Source organism: Natrix helvetica (assembly GCF_964273705.1).
Source record: "Natrix helvetica genome assembly, chromosome: 4".
Taxonomy (NCBI): domain Eukaryota; kingdom Metazoa; phylum Chordata; class Lepidosauria; order Squamata; family Natricidae; genus Natrix; species Natrix helvetica.
The window spans coordinates 151,997,633-152,024,508 of NC_138550.1; the positions used below are offsets into that span (position 1 = coordinate 151,997,633).

The 26,876-nt window shown below is 37.7% G+C and overlaps 1 protein-coding gene and 1 long non-coding RNA gene across 6 annotated transcripts in view; one reads left to right on the plus strand and one right to left on the minus strand.

Annotated features, from left to right (window-relative positions):
* The window catches only part of TRPS1 (transcriptional repressor GATA binding 1), a 277,918-nt gene that overhangs the window by 24,679 nt on the left and 226,363 nt on the right, over positions 1 to 26,876 (minus strand). The gene's annotated exons all lie outside the window — the stretch shown is intronic.
* LOC309391729 lies at positions 1,720 to 2,347 on the plus strand. Its single transcript, XR_014175325.1, has 3 exons — positions 1,720 to 1,793; positions 1,917 to 2,102; positions 2,207 to 2,347. It is a non-coding gene; the product is annotated as an uncharacterized lncRNA (long non-coding RNA).

Consider the following 26,876-nt stretch of genomic DNA (forward strand, 5'->3'; position numbering starts at 1 on the left):
GGGCAGCAAACTGGTGGTACCAAAATGTGAAACCTACTGCTGGTAATATTGTTGTCATTATATTTTGTCAATTCAACAGATTGTCTAAGTTTGATGGGGGGGATAAAGGGTGATAGAGCAGTGAAACAAAAATGAGAGAGAACAGCGTATTTCAATATAATTAGTGAAGTAACATATCACTTAATATATTGATCAATATATTAAGTACTAGTCCAGTATATGTTGGCAATTAATTTTATATTCATGGTAGCTAAGTGTACTTGGAAACTTTAATTATTACGAGTGCTTTCTTAGGCTAACAATGATGTATTTGGGTGAACATTCTTTTTCTATATTACTTTCTATATCCAATAAATTAATATATTATATATTTAATTATCCTGTGTAAGCCTGATAGATTTCAATGAAATTATTATATCACATTATTCATTTTTCCATGATTTATTATTAATGCTGTCATACCCTTACTAATTATCTCCAGATGTATTGCAGAATAATATATTATTGTAAGAAATTTAAGACTTCCTTTTTTGCAAGAACTTTTACTGTTACAAAAAGAACTTTGTCTTTCCTATCTATATGAAATCAAGCATAACTGATGGTCATTCCTTAATATCAACTACTGAAATTCCAGTTACTCAATTTCTCATAAAGATAATGCAATCTGGCTATTTCCTTTTAAAACTGCCAATCTTCCAAGATATTGGTATATGTACCAGTTTTAAAGGACACCTACTTCATCAGCGAACAAAGAATAGTTCAAAAATCATCCCAATATCTTATATTAAAACTATCCCAAACTAATTTTAGCCCAATTTACTATTGCATCAGGTAAATGTTATTAAAATACTAAAGCAATAGCCAGAAATAACAAAATGCTAACATATAATTTTGTGCAAAGATATGTAAAATAGAAAACCCCCATTGTTCAGTGAAGGAAGCTGTGATATTGTGGGATATATAGAGTCCAGGTTGGTGCAAACCTTTATAGCAAAGGCCAGGAAATGAGAACTTTTTCATAACATATTTCAACATTTTTTTTTCCAAAAAATTACATGCATATTAAGCAGGGCAACCTATTTTCCACTAATAGTTAATATGTGTTGTCTTTGCATGCAATCTTTTTCCACTTGTGTTTCTTTTAGCATTACAGTTCAAATATTGGACAATTAAGGCTTATTGCTTAGGAATCTTCAACTAGATGTACTTATTGTTATCTCAGTAAAGTAACACACATACACACCCTTGCTTTTAAGCTCTTAAATCAATGATTCATTATAACTGTCAAAATTATCATCCACACTTTTTATATGCCATTTTATGTTGAATCAATTGTCTAATTGACAGCTATTTAATTGCCTAATTCTTTCTGCATGCAAGTGTCTTCCCTTTATAGTGTCAGTGAAAAAAATGTTCCTAAAAGAAACTGTCCACATTTATTTTAATATGGTTCCAAGCACTCCTCTACTTTTCTAAGCATATTTTTATCTTCCTAAACAAAGCAGGGCAACCTATTTTCCACTAGTGATTAATATGCTTTGTCTCTCCTCTCCCCATTCATCAAACATCTGAAAGAGAAGATTTGTTTACGCATTTCTTTTCTTCTTCTTTTTATTTTTAAGGGGGAGGGAGTCCAAGCTATTTCCTTCTTTCCAGTTTCCTCATAAACAAGGAAACACATTTTCTTTTAAAAAACAGAACTTAATGCTTTCATTTCAGCATCTTGCAGGGTGATGCTGAAATGCTTTTAAAGAAAGAAAAAAAAAATACAACCCAGAAGCTGATCTTAGCAGGTGGTTGGTGGTACCAATGTTTTTATTTTTCCTTTTACAAAATGGGTATAAGCTCCAGTTACTAAGGCTCACCTTTCTAAATTCCCAGAGTATTTATGGGTGGTATTTCTTTCATTTGACCAGAAAGCAAGAAAAAGAGAAGGAGGGGGAGAAAGTGAGCGATAACCACACAGCAGAGTTGGAAGGAACCATGAAGGTCTTCTAGTCAAACCTCTGCTCAACTGGGAGACCTTATACCATTCTGGACAAGCAGCTGTCTAATCTCTTCTTTAAAAACTTCCAGTGATGGAACATCCACAATTTCTGAAGGCAAGTTTATTTATTAATTGTTCCCAGTCAGGAAAGTTCTCCTTATTTCTAAGGTTGGACCCCTCTTGATAAGTTTCCATCTGTTATTTTTGTCTTGTCCTCAGGTGCTTTGAAGAACAGATTGACCTCCTCTGCTGTATGGCATCCCTCATATAATGCTATCATGTCACTCCTAGTCCTTCTCTTCATTAGACTAGAACAGAGGTCGGCAAACTTAAACACTCAAAGAGCCATTTGGACCCGTTTCCCACAGAAAACAAAACACCGGGAGCCACAAAGGTTAGGAAGCCCCCTGCTCAATTCTGAGCTGACTGGAAGTTCAGTTCCCCCACCATAGAGTCTCCTCCTAGTGTAGTGTACTTTTTCCTTTACCTGTCATAACCGAAAGCCCTATCAATTGTGGAGAAACTGGAAAACTCTCCTCTTGCCATAGAGTCTTCTCCTGGCGCACTGTGCTTCTCTCTTCCCCCCCCCCCACCGGAAGCTCCTCTTAAAATTGTGGCGCCGACCGGTGACCGAGCCGCAGCAGAGGGAGGAAAGAGCCACATGCAGCTCCAGAGCCGCAGTTTGCTGACCCACTGGGCTAGACAGACCAAACTGTTGCAACGGTTCTTTGCATATTTTAGTATCCAGTCCCCTAATCATTTTTGTTGCTTCTCTCTGCACTTTGAGCATCAACATTTTATTTTGTACCATGGTGACCAAAACTGGATGCAATATTCCATATGTGGTTTTATCAAAGTGTGATGTGATAACTGTGGGATGTAGTAAGCTACTTTCTGCTCGGAAGGTATGAGATTTATTTATGTTGAGTGACTTTGAATAATTTATATTCACAACACTAAAACCTCCAAGATTAATAGAGAATAATCTTCCTCTTCCCTCTCACTGTCTTGTCCATTCCCTTTAACTTTTTTTCCCCCTTGTATTAGTTTTACTGTAATTTCTTTTTGTGTCATTGTTGTGAGCCATCCAGAGTTGATGGGAGTTGGGTGGAGAAACATACAAGTTTAACTATATATTATTATCAATTTGGCACTCTTCTGCCAACCACATTAAAATGACTGAAGTTACAAAAATATTTTAAAATGATAGCGATTGCAATGTACATTTCTGTCATTTCACTCCCCAGGGTACCAATTTGTGAAGTCTGTGTACTTTTAAAAATGTCAGAAATGCTCAATCTTAAGGTCTCTTTAACGTACATTCACTACCAGTGTTTTATGCCACCTCTTTTTTGTTGTAGAATGTATGCAAGGATACATTGATAAATAAAACACCTGTTTGTCATTTGCAGTGTTAATGTTTCTTTATTAATCAGTATCTCCAACAAGATGGGATGTCAAAGTCAGATGAATCAGCAAAGATGCTGAAACAAAGGAACTTCTTGTGTGCAGAGATGGATGGGACTTGAGAAAATCTGATTTATTTTAATGGAGAATTCCAAGTCACTACTACCAAAAAAAAACACCCTACATTATATCCTTTATCCTCTTTCCCCCATTGATTACTTATGTGTTCCTATTCAATTTTTCATCAAAACTATTCAATCAATGTTCAAATAATTGCAAGTTAAAACAGCAGAGGCTCCAACTACTTCACGCCTGATCTAACTTTCCACCTGAATTCATTTCCTGCAGACAGACTCAACTGAAAAATATTGGCTGTATAAAAGTATAAGGTGACCTGGTTTTAATATGAAGAGCACAATAATGGTTTAGTTTGGGACTTTTAAAAACAATCATTACCATCTGGGTCTATTTTCAAAACTCTCTGTGCCTCACATTAAGTGCCAGAGTCTGTGAAGAAATAGTCTGTGGATGGACATAAACCACAGAACCAATGCTTCCCAGATAATTTCCTTCACAGATCGGGTTGAATGTTCATCTCTTTTACCTAGCCTCATTACTGTACCTGAAGGCAAGCAAACATTCCATGCTTCTCATTTGCCCTCTAAACAAGCAAAAATCAACACATGGAACTAGAAGACCAATTCCAGGCAATATTTTACAAACCCAGACTTTACCAGAAAATACATAAGAGCAACGTTTTTCCACAGAGTCACTGTCAAGGAATGTGCAGGATACATGAGTAATTAATGAATAATAAAAGTAAAAGGCTGTTCAAAATAGATCTTCCAAATGTCACCAAATTATACCCACCTATCCAAAATCTTTTCTTTGTTTGTATGTTTGTATGTATAGATAGATAGATAGATAGATAGATAGATAGATAGATAGGGAGGGAGGGAGGGAGAGAGAGAGAGAGAGAGAGAGAGAGAGAGAGAGAGAGAGAGAGAGAGAGAGAGAGGGAGAGAGGGAGAGAGAGGCAGACAAAGAAACGTCTTGTATTTAGCTTCCCAGTTACCGAAATTCTATGTTTATTTTTAAATACGAAAAGTATACATATCAGAATCAGTCAGCATTAGATGGAGACTTTTCACATTTTAATGCCAGCAATGTCCAGATGTTTAAATCCATAGTCAGAGTCATACCAAAGTTTCCAAGAATTAAATGACTAGGTAAATTGATACAAACTCAAGGTAAACCGCTCCAAATTCGATTGCAGAAAATACGACTTCAGCAACAGAGTGGTCAACGCCTGGAATGCTCTACCAGACTCTGTTGTTACATCCTCAAACCCTCACAGCTTCAACTTTAAACTGTCTACTGTAGACCTCATCCCATTCCTAAGAGGTTCATAAAGGGGGCATGCATAAGTGCATCAGTGTGCCTACCATCCCTGCCCTACTGTCCCCATTTACCTGTATTCATTTCCTCTGTTCATGTCCATTTCCATACTTATACCTGCTATCCTGTACATGTTTGACAAACTTGCTTTCCATACTTGTATCATTTCTTCTCTTCCCACTTAAGGTATTTGTAGAAAATGAAAGACCATGAGTCCGGTCTTCCCTTAACCATGGAAGCTGATATCTCTCTCAACTAAAACAACCTCAAATGGAGGTTATGGTAGGTAGAATAGGAAGAAGGAAACTTATAAAATGTACCTTGGTTGGTCAAACAAATTAAAAGTGAGATAAATCAAATAAATGAATGACTATAAACATAAATGTAAATCCTTGTAGACATCCTAATACAGGTAGTCCTCAACTTATGACCACAGTTTTTGCTGGTAAGTGAGACATTTGTTAAATGAATTTTGCTCCATTTTATGACTTTTCTTGCCACAGTTGTTTAGTGAATCATTGCATTTAGTAACATGGTTGTTAAGTGAATCTGGCTACCCATTGACTTTGCCTGACAGAAGGTGATCACATGACCCTTGGACCCTGCAACCATTATAAATGTGAGTCAGTTGTCAAGCATCCAAATTCTGATCACATGACCATGGAAATGTTGCAACAGGCATAAGTTAAAAAATGGTCATATATCACATTTTTCAATGCTACTGTAACTTCGAACGGTCACTAAATGAACTGTTGTAAATTGAGACCTACTTGTGGATTTCCCAAAGTTTCTGAAGAAACATCCTGAAAAATATCCTCTACTGTGGTCAAATTCAAAGAGAACTATCGTGCCCTTAATTATTTTATTGCCATACTTGCTTTTAGTCAAATGTTGGTTATTGTCCTTGTTTGACTTTAATCTGCATTTAAAAAAAAATATTTGGCATGGAAAATGACCAACGTTTAGAAGTTTAGTTTGACGGTGCTGTCAGATATTATATTTATTTCGAACTCTTGGCATGGAAGTTTTACTTCTGTTGGGCTGTGCTTAAGGTACCAGGTAATCTTCATCCATCCTTAAAGCCACAGGACTATAATTGGTTTCTGAAAGTTGGATATAGTTCTTATAATTCCTCTGAATGATGTTGTTGTGGGTTTTTAATCCAATATTATATTTTGTGACGAAAGGAGAATTAAACTTAGTTTGTTTCCTCCATCTGCCTACTTTCTAGAAGATGGATTTTGGCACGTTCTTCAAAGGCAGAGACTGTTTCATACAATCTTTTAACAATATACTTATGCAAAGAAAAAGAATTAATGAATTCAGTTGTGACAAATCTGTTTTGTATAGACAGTGTTGCTAATGAAATAATATCTAAAGAGCAAGCAATACAATATGCACATTTTGATTTAAGTTAAGACCCTAAAAAATACCAGGTGACTCCACTGTCAATTCAATTTTGGGAAAACAACAACTCTGTGATGGCCCCCCTTCCCTTGAGGTGCTAAGCGCGTGCTTCTTTTTGTTTGATGGTTAATTCAGATCTACGTGTTTCTATTTCAAGTAAAACATTCAGCAAAGTAGAAATCTATCAAATACAAACTTTCTTTGACATCTTCAGTTTTACATTGTTAGCAGGAAAAAAAAGTTTTTAGAATTCGGGAAAATATAAATGCTAACAATAATCTACTGGTTTCTTGTTTGTAAACACAATACCTATCCCAAAGAAAATTGCCCTTCATGGAAATGTGAAAATCAAACCGAAAAGAAAAGAATGAGTGAATGCAAGAATAATTCTATCTTTTAAAAAAAATCTACTTGTAGCATTTCTGTTTTCTATATCTACCGTGTTTAAGATTTTTATTTTGCTTCTGCTGGCAAAAAGCAAGTGATGCAACTGCAATAGGCATGAAAATCAAGGAAATTGATTTTTTTTCTGCTGGGGAAATTAATAGTCAAAAAATAGTCTAAAGACCAATATTGTCTAAGCATGGAACTCAACCACACATCAGCCTTGTTGAAAATCCACAACAAATTGTTCGTTACAAACAAATCCAGTCTTACAACAGTCTTCAGTAAGGTTGAGACTGACAGTAGGAAAGCTTTTTCCTTTTTTTTTTTTAGAAACAGTCTAAAAGCAAGCAAAATACCCATGGATCTTTAACCAACATTTAATGAATTGTGCTTTCTCCTAAATGAATACATTAGAAGGATGAACTTCAAGATATGAAGATCAGACTAACCTATCAATAATATCCACAAAACATCACAAATCCATAAAAACCACAAAAAAGCTATTTGCAAATAATCTGTCCATACCAAATTTATTTATTTAAATGTATTTATTTAAATTTAAAGGCCGGCTGACTCTGAAGTACTATTTCTCTAAAATTATTAGGGATCTAATATTTTAGAAGGATAGTATATCAAGGCATCAATCTCACCAAATAAGGATTTTCCCCCAATTTAATAAGAAGCTTTTATTTTTGTTAGGATAGTCCTGGTAAAAAAATCATAAACAATACCCTCTGGAAGAAAATAACAGCACAAATAATCTGTTTCTAAAAAGACTGCAGGAATTTTAATGTGAAAAGAAAGAAAAAAGGAAGGAAGGAAGGAAGGAAAGAAGAAAGGAAGATATGCTTTACTAGAAATGCAAGTGAGTAGGCCAAAATAGCACAATCAGCAGACATGCCACATACTTTTACAAGTGGGTAGGTTTCAGAAGGACATATTTTTCTCAGTATTTTTTTTTAAAAGCTATTTTATTGTAATGTAAGCCTATGTAGAGACTTTCTGTAGTGCACCAAAACGTATGTGTGTGTGGAACTAAAGTGATAGAAAATATCATACAACAAACATATTTTAATTAGTAAGCTAAAACTAATGAGTGGAACTATAACTTTTTCAATGTGTTCGCTTCTAATTAATTTTACTTAGTCAGTAATCTCTCTGGTTCCATAGAGATTTCTTGAGGTTGGCTCTATTCCAAATGTTGATATATTAGAAGTTAAACTGCTGGTGGCCATGAAAAGGTTGATTTTGAATTTATTTCCTTAGAATTGTCCATCAAAGGTCAGTTACACGACTCTTCAGTATTAATTTGAAACTTTTAAAAATGCCTAGATTTTCCACTAAATTGCTGTCCTATTTTAAGGTTCCCTGTAGCATTCACCATCTGCTTGATATCCTTTATTGAATTTGAATTTCAACTCACATAAATTAAGTAAACACAGTCAATGTGAAAAATTATACGAAGGCCCATCACAAGACTCACTGATGACTCACAGCTGACCCATCACAAGGCACCCAGTTGACACAACCACACCTGAAGCCCTTATAAACAGAAGAATATCCCCTAAACTCTGCTGAAGATGTTACCGAACCTCGCAACGAAACACTCGGCAATCAACCCAAAAGCTCAGAGAACGAACCTTCACCTTCCATTATAGGAAGCGATAACACACCTGAAAGACAACTTCTTAGGGAATATTATTTTCATGGATAGTGTTTTCCAAGGATTGTTTCTTGTGCGCGGAGACAGTTTGAAGAATACATTCCATGCAGTTATAATGAGGAACACTTTCTTGAAAGTGAAATCATGACTGCAACTTTAAAATGCTTACATGTTTATTATGACATGTAGGAAGTTGCCTAAAATATTTAAACAAAGCAGCATCAATCAGAACAGTTGCATGCATAAGGAAAGTGAAAAACGATCTTCTAAATAATCTGGCCCAGCTTTGACTTAATTTGGACTACAGAATATGATTAACAAATTGGACTAGTCTTTTCCTGTTCCTGGAAAGGAACTGATGAGCACATATATTAAAGCAAGAGACTCAATAGATATACACACACATATGTACACAAACAGTCAGACAGAACCTTTGCCAATATACAATAAATGCTAGATCATTTTAGGGAAGTCTCTCAAGGCTTAGTCCTTCACGAACCGATACAATCTTCACCACAGTCTGTGGCTGAAAATTGACAATCACGTTTTACCGTACAGGAAGAAAATAAATAAAGCTATAAATCTGGGTATGTGTTTTAACTTGCTTTTATAAAGGTTAATCTTTCTGTTCACAAAAGTCTCCCAATTGGTTTCTCTTATTTATTTTTGCTTCCCTGCTTTATATATATATGTAATTTTTTTAAAAAAAATAATCTACAGGCAATGAGCCTCATGTGGTCTTCTAATCTGAAGAAAAGCCAAGAGAAAGAACGTGCTCCGATGTGTTGAAAGAAAAGCCTATTCTCTGCCTAGGGAACTGCATCTAATACAGGAAATGAACACAAGTCCTCTGTAAGCTGTCCAGCTCCTGAATCAGCTGTTCCTTGCTCCAAATCTCTTTCTTGTCTCCCCCCTTTGCCCCCGCCCTCTGTATCTATGGGACCGAATGCCAAATAGCAGAAGGGGAGGAAAGGAAAGTAGGGTTGATGGAGGGGGAACGGGGGTGGGTGGATTGGAAATAGTGTTTTTTCTCCTCTTTTGCTGCACTCCTTTAAAGCCCGTGTAAATCTAACTTGAATCATAAGCGGCTTTATTTTAACAAGTGTGAGTTATCAGAGTTCACATATCAAATGAAACCCAATGAATTCTGGGTTTGTTTTAAATTTCAAGCCAGAGGCCCTCAACTCTGCATTGCCCTTGGCAGTCAGCCAGACGTAGTAATAAAGTGTTAAGCAGAAGACAGGAAATACTAGAGAAGTCGAACAATGTTATGACAATGTTTATAACTTTTACAGTCAGGCCTGGCTGCACATCTGCATAACATCAGACTCTGGTCAGGCCCAGAGAGAGGAAACCGTTCTTTCGTTGGCAGCCATTTGCTCCAGCCAGATGTTATCACTTTACTGGTATCTTTTCACCAAATGCTAGATATGTGTGCACATACGCTCATTCACATTGCTAAAAAAGGAAATGGGGGATTTTTGTTTGGATGAAATAGGACAAATTAATTCTGTCTTTTGGTTTACGCTGACAAGATCTAAGACAGTTACTGCTCTGTGGCATGTTTTTCCCCCCTCGGTCTCCCTCTCTTCTTCTTCTTTTTTTAATGTGATAACGGTAAGAAGTTTTGATTTTGTATCAGAAGGGAAAGAAGAGAAGGAGAAGGAGCTTTTCCAACATAATGGGTGTAACAGGTCTTCTAAGCCAGGATAAAGTTCAAGTGGCTGTAAAATTAGGCATTTATTTAATACATACTGTTAACAAAGAGAGCTAATTTGGTTAAGGCATCAGGCTAGAAATTGAGAGACTGTGGGGTCTAATGCTGCATTATCCAGCTGGGTGACCTTGGGCCAGTTACTATCTCTCAGGAAGGAGGTAACCCCCTTTAGAAAACCTTGCCAAGAAAAGTGCAGAGACTTGTTCAGCAGCCTTAAGAACCAGACACAATTGCATAGAAAAAAATATGTTACAAGCAGTCCTCAACTTTTGACTGGTTGCGTAGAGACTGTTCAATTAACCAACCTTGGGGTTAGTTACGACCCAATTCCTAAATTCTGATGGTTGCCCTTTCATAGTCATGTGACTAAATGTTGAGGGCTATTTATGGTTTCTTGCAGCATTCCCCAGTCACATGATCACATTTTATGGTGGTGCCAAGTGGCACTTACTAGTGATTTCCAGGAACACTGTACCCATTTTGAATCATTAGTCAGCTTAACAACTACTGATCGTTTTGTGACTGCCACAACTTATGACTATGACATTCATTGTGGTCATAAATCAAGAACTATCAGTATAAGGCATTTGTCATTTATCCTGTATTTTTGAGTGCTGATGGATGAAGGAACTCATCACCTGGGCTGAAGTTAAGATATCCAGCATTTTTTTCAACCTAAATCATTTTGATGAACTGTCAGATAAAATGTTTCATTATCCACAATATAGAACTTGAGAAAGATATTTCAGCACTTGCCCTTATCATGTATTTATTTTCAAGATTTATAGACCGCCCCCTCTCCCCAAAGGGACTGTATTCAGTGTATTCAGTGTATTCAGTGATTGCTGGTCAACAATGTTTTTCTAAAGTAAACAAAAATCACAAAGTACACTTGGCGTACAGTATACAAAAACTGTTACAGCAGTACATAAAATCTGTTATGACAAGCCAAAACTTTGTATTAATCTCAGCACTAAAAGGTCTATGAATACATTCAAATTAGTATGTCACCTTTTACACTCTCAGAGTTTACACTCTTATTTGTCTAGACATAGACAATATTGATTTTGCGTTCTTTTACACGATCGATTACATTTTGAGCATGGGTGGTTCAAGCAAACACTGCACAGATTATACAACACAATTACTGGATAATGATAGCTCATACTGCTCGTACAAACAAAATTAAAGAGAGTTTGAGGTGTATTGATAAAATTGTTATCATCATTTTGGCATCATGCAATGGTTCAGACAGTAGTGACAGCATACCAATTTGACTACATAAATCAACTATTAATCACAACTGCATACTTTCCCCCTCTTGTGGTGTCTTTGCTTCTTTTTTTGGGTGGTGGTGGTGAGAGGATCCCTTTCACCTGTGATGATAATCTTTTATGAACTCTTCCTAGGAATTAAATTAAATTCCTGTCTGTGTGAAGGAGTGATACTTGCAACTGGAATTGCAGCAAACTCTTGAGTCCTATTGGTTTTGGCAGAGGGACAAAAGTACCTGGGCATGCATAGCTTTGCATGGATTGTGACCAAAGCAGTTAATAGGTATCTTAAAGTAGAAATATGTTAAGATTGGGTAATGGATAGGCACACACAGGCTTAACGGTAACAACAGCTCTTTATTAAGTACAACAAGTGAGAACAATCCAGCGAAGGTTGAGCCTGACAGCAGCCCTTTTATAGGGAGCTGTCAGACCCTTCGACCAATAGGATTAAACCTCTGTTCCCGTCGGAACAGAGGACCTTGGTGGAAACCATTGTAGTTAGAGCAAGTATCTAACACCTCTCCCCTCTTGGATGGAACAATCCTACTTGTTGCGTAGTCACGCAGGTAGGCGGGCTTTTGGGTAGCTCTGCCTGACCTGCGCAGTTCAGTAGGAGGGGATTCCTTGGACAGGTTGGACGGACCTGTTTGCTCTGCAGTTCCGCTTGGTGGAAGCTCCTGGAACCTTTCACAGGCTGAGTCTGGAGCTTTGAGAGCCAGCTCAGAGCTCGCTGCGGGCTGGCAACATAACCAGATAAGTTTCCCGATACCTTCGGGCTTGAGCTGGCCGTGGAAGGAGTGAGCGTTTGCTCCGTTTGGGTAGGGCTTTGGCTAACTTGTGTAGGAGTTACCTCTGGTTGTCTAAGAATGGAGTTGGAGAGGCGGCCACGGAGTTGGTCAATATGCCTTCTCCAATTCCTACCATCCTCGAGCTCTAGGAGGTAAGAGCGAGGGCCAGAGTTTCCCCGGCGTAGTTGTGGGCGTATACCGAATCCCCTATGATAAATGTCCTAATCTTGCTTGTGGTGTCTGGGGGCGATGAGGCAGAATAATTGGGGTGTAGCCGGTCTAAGTGGGACCATAGCTGGAGACCCATGAGAAGCTCGGAGGGGCTTCTTCCTGTAGTGGCACTGGGTATGATGTGCTGAATTAGCAAATAGTGGTCAACCCATGTTTGCCAATCTCCCGGGCCCATCCTAGAGAGGGCCCCTTTTGCAGATCTCACCATTCTCTCCGCCTGACCATTGGAGGCTGGATGGAATGGCGCGACCAGGGCATGCCTGATTCCCTGAGCTGCTAGGAAGGTCTCAAATTGCATGGCCGTGAATTGGGGCCAATTGTCAGAGACCAAGACGTCAGGCAGGCCGTATGTGGAGAAAAGTCTCCGTAGCACATTGATGACCGCTTCTGGTGTAGTGGTGGTCATCAGGACTACCTCTAACCATTTCGAGTAGGCGTCCACAACTACAAGAAATGTCTGGCCATGAACTGGGCCAGCAAAGTCAATGTGCACCATAGACCATGGTGCTTGATGTCGCTCCCACTCCTTAGTGGGTGCCTCTGGAGGAGCTGGTCTGGACTCTTGTCAGGGTGTGCAGGTAGCCACCCATTCTTCGATCTCCCTGTCCATGTTAGGCCACTACATGTAACTCCTAGCCAAAGACTTCATCCTGACAATTCCAGGATGCCGTACGTGTAAAGCCTCAAATACTACAATGCGCAGTTTGGGTGGAACAACGAACCGGTCCCCCCACAGTAAAAAGCCTTTAACAACAGACAGGTTATTTCTCTTATGATAATAAATTTTGAAATCAGCCCCAATAGGCCCCTTGGGCCACCCCCTCCACACCCAGTTCAAAACCTGTTTGATCGTAGAGTCTCTGGCAGAGTGGCAGGCAATGTCACTAAGCGAGACGGAACCAGTCTCTAAACAGTCAATGCGAAAAACTCGGGGGTAGGGTCTGCGAGTAATTCATCAGTGCTCTCGTTGACACCTGTCACTTCCAGCCCCGGGCTTCAAACCAGCCAAGTCCCAGGAGGCTCTGCAGGTTTCCGCTGACCATCGTCACCGGGAGCTGGCCGCTGAAGTTGTTGAACTTCACCCGGAAAGTGCCTTGGCCCACAATGGGGACTCAGTTCCCCTGGTAATCTTGAAGGTGGATGTCAGGGGTGCGTAGATGTTGTTTGTTCAGGTTAGGGATAACCTGCTTCAGGATAGACTACGGCATGATGGTCAGTGATGACCTGGTGTTGATCTCCAACTCACATGGAGAGCCCTCGATGAGGACTGTGACCTTCACCTTCTTTGACTGCCTTGTGCGGGCTTGACCAATTGAGGTGTGATGGGTGACTCTGTTGTTACCCTCTGAGTGGTGGTGGCCGCCATGCCTCTTGGTCGGGCCTCTGCTGGTAGTTAGGTTGGCTTCGTGGCTGCCAGATCATTGGGCGGAGCTTACTTTGGCAAACCTTGGCGATGTGCCCCTTTTGCTTGCAGCGCTGGCAGATAGTGTCGCGAAGAAGGCAAAACGATCTGGCATGGTCTCTGCAGCTAGCGCAAGGCAGGGAGACATGATTTGAATTTGCGCACCGGCTGGGCGCGGCTACTGCGCATGCAGCAGCTGTCTTCTTCGCCTTCTGAGCTCTCGGCCTCTGCAGCTTTGCGATGTGAGCGTACACACTTCCGCGCATCCTGTGAAGCACCCTGGCACTGCAGGGTTTCTGCAGACTTAGTGGCCGATTCTGATGCCCTGGCTTCGTCCAAGGCAATTTGCAGAGTGAGGTCAGACGTGGCAAGTAACCTCCTCTGTAGGTTAATGTCCCACACGTCGCAAATTATGCGGTCCAGAATCAGCTCATCCAGGTCTCGGAATACGCAGTACCTGGCGGCCTTGTGAAGCACCGCAACATACTCATTTATCAACTTGCCCTCTTTCTGATTCCTGATGTTAAAACACATGCCAGCGAACGTGCTTGGATGGATTGGGGGCATTGTGGGTCCTCAGCATCTGCTTGAGCATGGAGCAGGCAACTGATTGCAGCGGTGTTGGCTCAGAGAGGTCTTTCACCGTCTCGAACACTTCAATGCCACAGTATCCGAGGAACATGTTCTTCTTGCGGCCTTCAGAAAGGCCCATGAGGTTGTTTGCCTCGAGGAAGCAGTCAAATTGTAGCATGTCCAAGTCCCAGTGCTTGGTGACTGGGTGATACGGAGTCGGTGGGGCGTGCATGGCCATTGGTTGGAAGTTTTGCAAATATTTCCTACTTTTTAAAGTGAAAGTATTGATTTTTCTTCTTCTATTTCTTTTTTTACCTATGGGTTAAATCTTTTTCTTTATTTTTATAATATTGATTTGGATGGGTTTTTTCTCTTTATTTTGCTCCATTTAAGAATTTTGTTTCTTTTAAGCCTGGAATATAAAGAAGATACAAAAAGGAATATAAAGAGAGTAGTAACATCAGAGGAAAAGAAGTTACACTGCCACTTGGAGGTTGGAGGTTGAGTCCTGGAAATATTGCTTTCTCTTTTTTTCTCTTTGATCATTTTGACTTTGCACTTCAAAGGCTTCAGGTTGTTTACAGAAGAGGTAAGGAGAAGAGCATGGGTTGTTTTGCAGGTGCTCTTTGGATGCTTCTTTGGCAGCTGGAGGGAACTGAAAACAAAACCTTGTTTTCAAACTAGAGTGACAGTGTTTACCAGTTGGAAGAATGGCACAACACCAAAAAAGAAACCATAACATTACAACAGATTATGTTTCAAATCCCAGTAAGGGTATGGGTAGCTGATGAGAGCTAAATAGCTTGAAATAGATCTATACTAGTCTCCCTTTATTTATTTATCAGCACAAATACAACACAAATATAAAAAGGCAACATTAAAAAAAAATGGTTTTCTGCCTGGATGGTTTTCTGTAATGAGCCGAAGGCCAGAAAGGGAGAGTAGTGAGCTCCCTCCCATATTTGGGCATACCAGGGGTTGTAACACCAATATATAAAGAACAGATTGACAAAGGTTGATACAAAGTATGAAATGTTGATGCAATACACTTTGGAAATTGTGGAGGGTATCTATGATATTTTTCTAACCCTGGATATTATAGAATAATTTGCAATATTTTGCTCCGCTGTTTATGAAGTCAAAACACTTTTTTTTAAAGTACAGGGAATGGCCTTGTAGTATGGAAAGAACAGATGACCATATTTTGACCCAATTCATGTAACGAATAGATCTACATATTTATCACACTATTGGCTTTTGGCATAAGTAACTTTTGCAAAGCGCAAAGAAATGAATACACCATGAGAGAATTCTTTTAAGACACAGCAGAAGGAAATATAGCTAAATGTAGTACAATGTGCAGAAAAACATCATTATCATCATCATCAATCATCCTCATAGTTGGAAGGGACCTTGGAGATCTTCTATTCCAACCCCTTGCCAAGCAGGAAACTCTATACCATTTCAGACAAATGGATGTCCAGTCTCTTCTTAAAAGTCTCCAGTAATGGAGCACCCACAACCTATGAAGGCAAGCCATTCCATTGGCTGATCGTTGTAATTGTCAGGAAATTTCTCCTTAGATCTAGGTTGCTTCTATACTTAGTTAATTTTCATCCATTGTTTCCTGTTTTGCTTTCTGGTAGTTTGGAAAATAAATTGATCTTCTCATTTGTGATAGTCCTTCAAATATTGGAACACTGTCTTCAACATAGTTCTTTCATGTTTGCAGTACTGTTATGTATCCAGCCTCCATTATTTTAGCCTCCATTCATTTTTGATTCTCCTTCTTCTTGTTTTATAATGCCTACTTAAATGTCTCACTCCCACCTCATTAATTTACTTTCTTCCAATATACCCAGCTCTTAGTTCTCTCTAACTAACAAATATAGACATCCATTTTAACTTCTTGTCAACTTCTTCGTCTCTCACCACAGAAGACGCCTTCTATCAGAATTTTCTCCGTATTTAGTAAGCACCTTTCCATATCTTTAGTAAGCCTTCTGGAAAGGTATTAAAATAAACTTCTGACTTGTTCTAGTTTTTTTGAAATTTACACATACATTTTGAGCATCTTTTAAATGCACTATTATTCTGAAAACTCTCAAAACTGGTCACCATTCAATGTTAGCACAATGGTTTTCTTATCACAGCTATTTCACCCAATTACATGAAATTGATCATAACAGGATCCAAGTGTTCTTAGACAGTATCACAGGGACAAAAAGTTTTAACAAAGAGAAGATGGCATCACGTGAAGAAGCAGACAGAAATTCTATAGTTTTAACTGGATTTGGAAACATTTGTAACCAATTTGAAAATGTGAATAATGAAGGGACATTAAAGTTAGTACAAAGCACTTTTAAAAGAACAATTACAATACAATGATAATTATACTATGGAATACCATTTAAACGGGCAAGCGTTTTAAAGGCTTTGAGTATAAAGACCAGATTGGTTGCATGTATCACAATTACAACAGACAATGATTCTTCTGTGTAGTTCTGATTGGTAAAGATAATTGGACCTGGGAGTTTTTTGGTTAAAAAAAAAACACTTGAAAGAAAAAGGAGATAATCACATTTGATAATTCCAGGTATTCTTAGCGCACTTTTTCAGCATCCATTTAAAATTAATACGGTTAAATTTGCTTGATAATATGACATTGAAGTAATTTTAACAGAAAATAGTAGAAAATAGTAGAGAGAAGCCCTGAGTAGCTTAACTAACACTAGAAGAAGTTATCGGATGGCTGTCAACTCTAGGCTAACTCTACATTCCAATAAATTCACTTCAGTCAAGGAAGTAAATGAGATCATACAATTTAGTTAAAGTACTGTATGAAGTTAAAATGATAACACAGAATCAACACTAAAACATATTTACTCTTCAGTCATACTAAAAATTACAATTAGGTGGCAGCATTTGAAGGCACTTTGGCAATAGCTTCCATGCAGTGGCGGGATTCCATTTTTTTTACTACCAGTTCTGTGGGCGTGGCTTGCTGTGCATGGTGTGGCTTAGTGGGTGTGGCTTGGTGGGTTAATGTCCCGCATGCCGCAAATTATGCGGTCCAGAATCAGCTCATCCAGGTCTCGGAATTCGCAGTACGCTGCGGCCTTGCAAAGAGCTGCAAAATACTGATTAATCGACGCCCTCTTTCTGGTTCCTGATGTTAAACTCATGCCGGCGAACGTGCTTGGATGGCTTGGGGGCATAATGGGTCCTCAACTCCTCCCCAGATTGTTAGACCGCTGGCTTCTTCAACATTTTGAATCTTTTGCCACTTATACAAAATGGCTGCCATTTAGGGGCTTGGCATTTTCCAAAATGGCTGCCTTGGTAGGGTTATAAACAGACACTTATCAGAAAGCAAACTTCCAAAATTGATTGCAACCATTCATCTTTCTTTTATTTACAACAACAATGATGATGCCAGGAATATTTTTGTAAATATATGTGGCAGAAGGTGCCAAGGGAATGCCCACAAGCAGTATGCTGGGAATCCCACAAATAGAAGAAAAGAAAGATGTAAGCCATGTGTTCTGCTGAAACTACACAGGACCTAAACCTTAACTTTGGCTCACAATGCTAACTTCATGCTGCTAACAACAAATGGTTAAAGTCTGGCCTTGTTAATCAGTAACTAGTAGCAGATGAGACTAAAGTGAACAAATGGAGGAAAGGATCTAAGAAATTGCAAGGAACTCATATTCCCACAAGACTATTAGGAACCTAACACATCCGTGATGTTGGAATTAATTAGTCCAACTGTTTCCTCAAGTACAAATCATTCTGGTGGATAATACCATCTATGATTTGAAAGAGTTATGTTTGAGAGGGGGAAAGAAAAAGAAAACACAAAACAGCATTATAAATGTCACATTTACTTCCAGAGGGAAGTGTGCAACAATGTGTGACAATAGTTTATAAAATGTTGAAACACGTTTTCCTTTTGTTTTACTTTACTCATTTTTGAAATACAATCCTGGTTACTGGAAAATGCCTTACAGCTTTATTCAAAACATATGTTATTGTGCTGCTTTTTTTGTCTGAATGAAGAGCCTGAAAGAGAGAAGCAAATTCTGACTCCTTCTGGAACATCTAACCAATATATCATTTGTGTGTGTTGCATTTTTTCCTCTCCTTGTCAGGACCACTTTTATGTCTTTAAAGATTTATTTAAACTAGTTTATTATATAATGAAGCTTGTCAGATCATAAGAACAAAGTCAAACAATATGCTCTGTATCAAAGTGCAATGTTGAACATGGAGGTTTAAATATACATATCAAATGCAATGCAATCAAGAAAGGTTTAATCGAAAAATGCAAATGGTTCAGATTATTAGAGCCACATCTGTGCTTTGAAGCAAAATTTGGGATGTTTATCAAAAGCTACAAGTAATTATATTATTCCCTCCCACTGCATATATCTCAGCCACAGATTTCATAGCCTCAGTACTTGCTTGATTTAATCTTGCGGTTTTACAAGGACCACTAAAGAAATATTTTTTTTTAAAGAAACAATTTCCACAGCATCTTTCAGTTGCTTAAAGCAAGAATAAATGTTCTTAATTTCAGTAGTTGCATGAACCCTTTAAAAGCTTGCACGCGATGGTCAGTCAACACAAAGGTTCTGGCCAAGTCGCAGTATTTAATGTGATATAAGGGGGAAAATTATGAAATTATGGCAATCACATTCTGTATATTTAGTACTAATTTAAGGTAAACCAAATGTATTGACTTAGATTTCGTAGCCTGGTTTTTGGACAGCAAATCTTTATAACATTTAAGTTCAAGTACAGACCTTGGTTCAGAAAATATACAAGGAGTCATCAGCTTATGATCACAGTTGAGCCCAAAATTTCTGTTGCAAAGCAAGAGAGTTGTTAAATGAGTTTTGGTTCATTTTACGACCATGTTATAGTTGTTAAGTAAATCACTGCGGTTAAGTTAGTAATACAGTTAAGTAGGATACTGAAACCATAATAAATTCATGCCAGTTGCGAAACGTCTGAATTCTGAACTATGAACTTGGGGATGTTGAAATAGTCATAAGTATGAAAAAGAATCATAAGTCACATTTTTAAGTGTTGTTGCAAATTTGAACTGTGACTAAATTAAATTATGCACCTTTAATTTTTGAGGGTGGCTCATAATGGCCTAACAGTATAAGAAGAATAGCACATTTGAAAACTGTATTCTTTTTTTAGAAAAAATTATCCGATTTGAACTTCCTAATTACGTCTGTTGCTCAATATCTTGCAGTTTAGATATGTTTATTAAACATGGAAAAGTTCTTGAGGACAGGTAGTTCCCGACTTTCAACCCTTCATTTAGTGACTGTTGGGAGTTACAACAATACTGTGCAAGTGACTTATGACTGGTCCTCATACAGATGACCGTTGCAACATCCCCATGGTGATGTGATGAAAATTTAGGCACTTGGCAACGGGCAAATATTTATGAGAGTTACAAATTCCTGGGGTCATGGGATCATCATTTCCGACCTTCCCATTCAGCTTCTGACAAGCAGAGTTAATGGGGGAAAGCCAGATTCACTTAATGACCGTGTAACTCACTTAACTGCAATGATGTGGTAAACATATGTGGCAAAAAAAAAAAAGATTGTAAAATCGAGTGTGATTTATACATGGGGTATTTTATCCTCCCTTCAGTGTGAATGGGAAGTGAAATGGGAAAATTTGCCAAAGCAAACTCACCACGGCCAACTCGCCATGGCTAACTTGCTGAGGGATAACTCACTATGGCCAATCCGGCACAAGACAACTCGCTGCTATTTACAACAAAAAAGGAATAAAGTTGGGGTTTAAAAATATAATAAATAATAATAAATGTGTTTAGTGTGCTGAGGTGGACATACGTTCAAAATAAGGTTAGACTGAGTGGCAGTCTCTAAGTATCTGCAATTGCAAATGGATGCTCAAATTTGGCTTAAAAAATAGTGGAAAACCATTAGTGGAAATATGTCACATATACATATTCAGTGTAGGCTAATACCTATTATTTCACTCGCTAGAGCTGAATGAAATACTCAAGTTAGTGGAGACATTAAAACTCTTTCTTTTTCCAAAAATGAGTGGGGGGGGGCACCCAGAATAGTGGGAGAAGATTTTTTTAAATGAATTCCTGGAAGTGTGTGTGTTATATTTAGTTCTTGTGAGTGCAATAAAAAGCTATACTCTGTGAAATTGGCAACCGTTACAGCAATGTTTTAAAAATTAGAATACTACATTAAATAAGAAGGGGTAAGACGCTTACAAAATGAAGCTGTCAACTAGCTTTAAAAGCAACATAGCACAATGTGTAATGACTTATGTTTGGCTTAGACAGTGGTACTAAACATATTTTCCTCTGAGTAAGCCTTGCTGAACATATGGGACTTATTTCTAAGTAAACCTATATATGTTTGAGTTATGAATGACTTGTGTAACATGATCGTTGAGATATCTCTAAGAAGAGACCTTTTAGTAGGATTTTGGATTTGAGAAGTCTGGGTAGATATCATCTGTTCTCTTCTGACACCCTCCCAGAAAATCAAGATTCGTAATGTAAGATGAATGACATGGGTATGAATCCATTCTTAGTCATGTTTAGAGCAGACCCATTAAAATAACTGAAATTGAAGTCAGGCATGACTAAAGCTGTCCAACTGATTTCAGTCAAGCTGTTCTTGATATGTGTAGATATGACTAGACACAGCAAACAACACATAGTGCCAATAACAACGTCAATGCCATGAGGAGTCCCTTCATGAGAAAACACCTAGCATCATCATGCTCATTCACAGACACTCACTGAACATTACAATGCATTCTACCATTTGAGAGCCAGGTTATTGTAGTGGTGAAGGTATTGGCCTAGAACAGCGGTCCTCAAACATTTTAAACAAGGGGCCAATTCACGGTCTCCCAGACTGTTGGGGGGGGGGCGAAGCGGCTGGGTTCGTGTGGCTAGGTGATCATGTGACTGGGTGGGTGTGGCCAATTTAGCAGTCCATTAAATGATACACATAAATTAAACTAATTTGTTTTGCTGCTTTGCTTTGGTTTGTATGTTGCTCTTTTGGTTGACCTTTTTTTACTAGATCGTTTTAAAGTTGTTTAGGAGTCTAGTGATCCACTTCAGGAAACTCAGTTTTGCAGCAATTCTTCTCAGCTCCAAGGAACTTACAATCAACAAGTCTCTCCCTCCCTCTCTTTCTCTCTCTCCCTCCCTCCTTTTGGAAGTCCAGGAAGTGGACTGATCATTATGTATGTTATTAAAATAAAATAATAAAGGCGAGTAAAAATCTTATAAAACAAATAAATGTCTCCTCTGCCTATCCACTCTACTTTTCCTACAATCTTTCTTCCAATCTGGTTTTTCTCATGTCATCTTTGAAAAATCCATTTATAGCAGTTGATTTAATGATGTTTTGGTGACAACTTAGAACTGTTTTGTGGCAGGATCTCTCTAAGGACGTAAGACAAGATAAATGCAATCTTATAGCTGTATAAATATCTCTATGCATTTATTCTTCCTTGCTTCCTAGCGTTTCTTTTGCTTTTTTTCGCCTTGGATGTTTCTCATTTATTTATTAGATGTTACTTAAAAAAAAACTGCAAAAAACATTTTGAAAATCCAGTAAACAAAATAGCAAATAATAAATAAAAAGGGGAAAATATTAAACTTTCTGGCACACCATGTATATTTAATTTATTAAAAGCATATGAACATTTCAAGTTAGGAAAAAAAAGCCCTATATTTTTCTACATCATCATAAAATTTGTGGAAAAGATTTCTTCCAAGAATCTCTTTTCTCTCTTCCTTTTTCTTTTTAATTTTTCCTTCCTTCCTTAACTGCAAGGAATCCGGATAATCTGAATGGGTAATTTCAATTGGAAGGGACCCAGTTAACCCACCTTATTCAGGACTTTCTATTTCCTTCCTTCCTTCCCTCCCTCCCTCCTTCTTTCCATCCTCCCTCCCTTCCTACCATTAATATCTTTCAAGCAGGGGCCTTTTCTCTCTCTTTGCTTATGAAACATTGTACTTCAAACTATACTGGCATTGCTGGTACTGAATAAACAATATAATTGTTCAAGTCTTGCCCACAATATATAGAGCACTGGTTGTGATTGTAATACATCAGCCAAAAAGAGCAAAAACAAAATTTTAATGATGCAAGAGAGTTGAGTTGGTAGGACTTCCTTTAAAGTCCGCAAAAGCATTATTAATAGAAATCTAACTGATCTGTTAATCCCAAGAGTTACAGTAGATTCATATTTTTAAACAATCCCTCATTTATGAGAAGGATATTTTTACTGTGGTAATATGGGTGAGAAAGTTATGTGGTTGTTTAATAACAATGATAGAGCTTATCTTGATTTGAAGACAGTTAATTCATGTTGATCTGTATGCCCTCACGTGTTCTTGCTTAGGAACATATTATTTTATTTATTTATTCCAGATTTAAAACTCCTTCCCTCTGGAATAAATGTACATTTAATAATTCCTGAACAAAGTGCTCTTTGATATATTCTGTAGTCATTATAATCTATGGACTGCAATTATGTGCTTTGTTCTTTTTCAGTCTTCACTCTTTTTCTTTTTCAATTTTAAATCATTAAGCAAAGTACATATTATCTCTTTCATGAGGTTTGTGTAAGATTAAACAATATTAATCAGGAAATAAAGCCTAAATTAGATTTCTAGTAATCAGTGAAGACTGATGACCAATCTGCAAAATGATTTTTTAAAACCAAAAATTGCTTCCAAGATAATCTGCGCAGAGGTGGATTTATGATATTATAACATACATGTACATATATGTTAACTTCACTGTCATAAGGATGAGTAAATTGTTCCAGTTAACACCCCCACACGCAAACAATATGCCACCTAAGTTGTTAATAAATATTAATTTGAATGAAAAATTCCCCGGGAAACAAGGACATTGAGCTGCCTCTTTCAACGAAGCTGCCATTAGTAAAAATCAAACAACCAGGATTTCAAATATTTATGTTTTTACTAAGAGAGACCTGGTAGTAAAGTTTCCTTTATGCTTTTCTCAATTCTTAATACATTCATGGGCTTGCTTATCGATTTGTAGCATAAGTGTTCCTCCACTCATTGCTGTAAGCAAAATGAAGCTCAATTCCTGAAAACTGCATAGCTGAATTCCAAGATCTTGCAATTGTTTTCCACTATCTTCTTCTGCTTTTTTTTCTGATTTCCTAGTCTAGTCTATGGATATTCCCTGATAGTCTTCTAAAATTATTGGCTCCTCCATTTCTAAGGGAGAGTGGCCAGTCGCTCACTACACACAGTTTTTCCTTAGATGTTTTTGTCTCAGTAAACACACAGTGACTTTTACAGAGATTTTGTTTGTTACAGCCCTGCCTAATCTGATTCCATGCATCATCCTCGAAACTGAACTAGATAATTAGAGAAGTTATGAGTTTGTACTTTAATTTTAATCCAGATAAGGAGATTTGCATCAGACTATACATAAACAGAAAATCAGTCTGGCGATGGTGATTGATGCACATGGACTTCAGACACATGAGAGTGAACATATTTCTGAGAATTATTTTTCCTTTCATTCAATCATGTGATAAAATCACATCAGCATTCTTTTTAGTTAAAGTACTTGAAAGATTAACTGGAGGCTTTGTTTAACTGACATTGGCAGGCTTTTACAAACTGGTCTACCTTTGGCCTCCAGCTAACCTAGCAATCCCTAAACAACTACAATCTTTTTTTCACGTACGCAATATCTTCCCTTGTCTGTCCCCCAGGAATCCTAGTTACATGCTTGCAGAAAAGCAGATTACTTTAAATGATCTTGCAAATATGTCAACCTGAAGACTGAATATCAACTTATGTCCTGGATTCCTTTGAAGGGGTTATTCATTTGAATGCAGCCCCCCCCCCCCAATTTTGTAATGGTAGTTCTCAGCTTACAACCATTTGTTTAGTGACCATTCAAAGTCACAATGACACTGAAAAAAGTGACTTTAGCCCTGTTCTTGCCCTTAGACATGCTGTAGCATCCCTAAGGTCATGTGATAAGAATTTGGGCAGCCAGATACTTGCAGAATCTTGGGGTCATGTGATTACCACTCGCGATATGCCTTGCCTACTTTCAACAAACAAAATCAATGGGTGAAGGTGGATTTGCTTAATGGCAGTGAAATTCACTTAACAACTATAATGATTTGCTTAACAACCACAGGAAAAACCAGGCACAAGTTACTCACAACTGCCTTACATAGCAATGAGAGTTCTGTTCCCAATTGTGGTTGTTAAGTCGAGGAGCAACTGTAGTTGTCCCAGTACCACATTGCCAGTACTTTGCTTTAACATGAGAAGCAAAATTTGCTGTAATTCTTCAAGGTTATTTTTGACTGAGGGCTGCCCTTTTAATTTTCCAATCTTGCGTTTAGCTCATTAATGCAAACCGAGAGGATAAAACATGCATTAGCAGTTATAACCATTTCCCCAAAATATAATTTGTCATCCAAAATGTCTAATGGTGGTTGATCAAACTGAGACCACAAACACCGAAAGTAATCTCCCTTCTATCTAAATTTGGATCAATGGTTTTCATAGACAGCACAATTAATTAGCCTACTTTTTAAATATACATTTGATAGTTAAGAGTAGTAAAAAACTTCAAAGTTTACACTTATATTTTTCCGAAAATAAAAAGGGGAGAGTAACAACAGCTCCAATATTACTAAAGTCTTAGCTGGAACTTAATTTATCAAAAAATACCCAGTGTGTGATACTCACTGAATGAATGAATGAATGAATGAATGAATGAATGAATGAATGAATAAATAAATAAATAAATAATCATGTGCAACTGTTAGCAGAGCAGACACATCGAGTTGCAGGAAGGACAAACACATTTACAAATCTGAGAACCAAGTTTAAAAGAATGACATGAAAAAGTAATAACCATAACTTCAATTGGTACTAATAAATTACACTACCATGTTTATTATATAGTTTCCTTTGTTCTGTTTCTTTTTTCAGCCAATCATTTTGTTTGGCTAATTTTAAAAATTTTAGACTGCGGAAGGAGGAAGAAGAGGAGAAAGGATTTTTCTAAAAGAAAACTCTAGCTCTGCAGTCTTAATTGGGCAACTTTAATTATAGACCAAGTCTACAAGAAAAATCAAAGTGAAAATGAAAGGAACGGTGAGTCTTGAAACCTGAAAGTTATTTGAAAGGACGCTGAACAGTATGTGTGCTTTAATGGACTTCCAAAAGGAAAAATTAAAACCCAACCACTGAACACTGCACCTGCCTAATATGCTTATCAGTGCAGTCGCAAAAGACAGCATAAAAGATCTAATTTCTACTGTGTGGCTTCCTTCTGCAAATCTGGGTGGTGCTGGACAGGATGGTGTCAAGTAATCTCTCCAAGGGCTGCTCAGCTGGCAGCTGTGATCACAGGAATCCCAAGATACAAGATCATCACCTAATTCTCTGCCTCATGAACGCAGCTGTAACAGCCCCAGCCAACTATGTGATTCATCCGTAAGGGGGAAAAGAAGGTTTGTTGAGATTATTCTTCTTGCCAGGTTTTATTCCCATCATTACTCCACCACCTGGCTATTTACTGTATAGCTTCTAGGAGGAAACCAACAGAGGAAAAGAGAACAGGTTTATTTCTTTATTTATTTCAAAATGTAGCAGAGCGCATGAAATTCACAGAAAGAACATATAAATTGTGTATCAAAACATAGAACACCAGAGCAGTGAACTATTTAAAAAATACGCAGTATGAGTAATGAATAAAATTATGAATAAAATTAAATTATGTATGAGCAGTTACTGAAGTGACTAAACCTATGGCCAGATATCTAGATTATTTAGTCATTAGACAGCAGTGCTCTTGAGATGATGAGTTTCATGCATGGATCCAGGGAACTTTCTGAGAGGGCATTTCATCACAATATGATGTAAAGTTTGTGGGAGGTTTCCATGGTCACAGTTAGCATTATCAACCAGCCCCATTTATATTTCCAATATTGGTACTTGCCATGGGTTAGTTTGGATTTGGTTCAGTTCTGTCCAGATTTTCCTTCGGAGATCAAAGCCTAATGGGCATTCTACTGGATCAGATACTAAATTTAACAGATATGGGTTAGAGGTTTCCCACTCTTGATACCATGTTATCTCAATGCCAAAATCTTCTCTGGCTAATTGCTGTCTAAGTTTTCCACAAGAGCAGATCTTACAGAGTACTGGATATGAGGGCTGCAGCTCACAACAGTAAACATTTATTCCTGGGTACTCCTCTGATATGTCCTTATTTAAAGAATGGGGTTTGTGTCACTGCATGTGAGTATGGAATGTACGAGCATGAAGCAGGAATATGGAAAATTAAGAAGTAGTGGACAATCCTTATTTATAGCAATATCAAATTCTCCACAGCCTTTGACAGAACAGAAGCAGTTTAATTGAAAAGGGAAATATTTTATAAAATTATTTTATAAAATAAAATAAAATAATTTTAAGAATTAACTTTTAATTATTATTTTAATCATTTAAAAAAAACACACACACATTGCATACGGACATACACAAAAAACTATGATTATACACAAACAACTTTATAT